We start from the raw sequence: 2,188 nt of genomic DNA on the forward strand, positions 1-2,188 counted from the left end.
CTCCCCTCCCCTGCTGGCCTTTTGCCCGCACTGCCATCTTAGGTACCTGTGGAGCAGAGATGCTGGCTGATTTGCTTTCTGGGGACAGATCCAGAGCACAGAGGGGGAGATTGGCCCCAGAATAGAAGAGGGACGTCTCTTCTGCTAAGACAGGTGAGTGGGCAGGTGGGGGTCAAGTGACCACTGCTAGACTAGACGTGGGCTGTAGGTGTGCAGAGGCCCGGGCAGGATGGAGTGGGAAAGGGATCGTAGCTTAGCAGACGTGAGGAAGAGCAGAAAGCCTGGGACTTGGGGCCCTGTGTCCCCAGCCCAGCAGGCGCATGCCCTCTCCTCCCTCAGGCCTCTGCCCCACTGTCCCCTTGTCCTAGCAGCCTTTCTGCCACCCCTTCTCAAATAGCACCCCACCGTCACACAGCAGACCCCTGACGTGCTGGGGTTTTCTTTATTGCTCCCGTCACCCCCTGCCCTACAGGTTCATCTGACGCTACCTTTATCTTCCCGCTACACTGTAAGCCCCCGGGAAGACAGGGACTTGGTTCCGTTCGGTGGTGAGAGCTCAGAGCCTGGCACAGTGCCTGGCACGTGACGGGCCTCCAGGATTTGCTCTTGGCAAGGCTGGCAGGAGGTGGCACGGGGCCTCGTAGGCTGCAGGGAGCGGCCTGGGCGGATTCCACACGCCAGGCCTGAGCCAGTTCAGGGATTTGACAAGGCCCCCCTGGCTGCTGGTGGGGAGGGAGAGTTGGAGGGGCAAGATGGGAAACAGCGGGGGTGGAGGGGGGCCCTGTTAGGAGGTTATTCCCACAACCCAGCGAGAGAGAAGCGTTGAGTTCGGACTCTAAAGGCACGGAGCCAGACTCGCAGTTCGGCTGGAGGGTCCACTGGCGCTCCTGGCACACACTCTCCTCCCTCCTGGCACACACACCGGCCCAGGGCAGGGCCGGACTTACTGTGGGAGAGGCGCAGGATGGAGACACAGAGCCTGGCTCTGAAACGCCCGGGCCTGGGGGTGGAGGCGGGTGGAAGCAGAGAAGGGAAACTGAGTCCTGCTCCCTGGTGCTTAAAAGCAGCAAATTGCCTTCTGCCTTTCGCTACAGAGCAATCCATGCTTGCTGCCAGGTCAAGACTCTTTCTTGTGCCTCCCCAGCCCTCAATCTGTTCAATCATATGAAAACTGTGGGATGGCTCAGACTCCTAAAAGCAGCAGATGATCTGCTGTGAGATGTTCCCTTCCCCCAGTGCTTTCACATACAACTAGGACTGAACATGAGGCTTCCACCACCCCTGCCTACCTCTTTTCTATGTGGGAGCCATGGACACAGGCAGAACTGGCCCAGTCCTATCTTGACCCCATTTGATCTTGCACAACCCCTTGGGGCTCCCAGTCCCTCGCCTGTGATCCCCCTTGGGGTTGCTGTAAAGACAAACTGAAGCCCGGGGCCAGGTGCAGAGAAAGTGACCGGTGAATGTTCGTTTACTCTTCCCCCTCGGCCTGCCTTTAAAAGCTGGGACCGTCTCGGCTCGGGAGAATCAGCCTGATCCCCAGTCCAGAGATGGAGCTGAATGACGCTGGGTGAATTGAATTGACTCAGGACACAAACCACCCAGAGAACACAATTCGATAAACTAATCCTATTTTGGAAGCTTCTGCTTCCCTAATTGTAGGGAAACCAAGATATTGCACTTTGATGACCCTCTCCTCTTCCCCAAGAGTTGTAAATCCTGCCAGCAAGTGCTCAGATAATAAATGTTTTCCTTGTGAAGTTTTAGCCTTCCCTTGAACAATAAAGGTGACCTTTTGGCCTCACTTATCACATTTCATGATAGAGTCAGGCCTCACTGATGGGCCGGTTTGGAGATCATAGAAACATGTGTTCAAAAGCAGAAGATGATACCCACTCATCACAAGGGCTTCAAACGGGAGAGTTCCATGCAATATAAAATCCCCACTTCACTTCCACCACTGATAAAACTTCCTTAGAAACTCAAATCTGATTTGGGCCCCAAAGGAGAAAATTAAAACCAGAAACTGAGACATGAGTACCATACTCTGTTCTGTTGGTTTGGGTTTTGTATGTGCATTTTAGAAGAAAGAAATGCACATATCCTCCTGTTAGGATTCTACTTCCAACAAGGTTAAACTCAGGAGTCATTATTCCCAATAGCAAAAACGTGAGTTTAGAGGCTTGGA

Source organism: Grampus griseus (genome assembly GCF_964374135.1).
Source record: "Grampus griseus genome assembly, chromosome: 2".
NCBI lineage: Eukaryota > Metazoa > Chordata > Mammalia > Artiodactyla > Delphinidae > Grampus > Grampus griseus.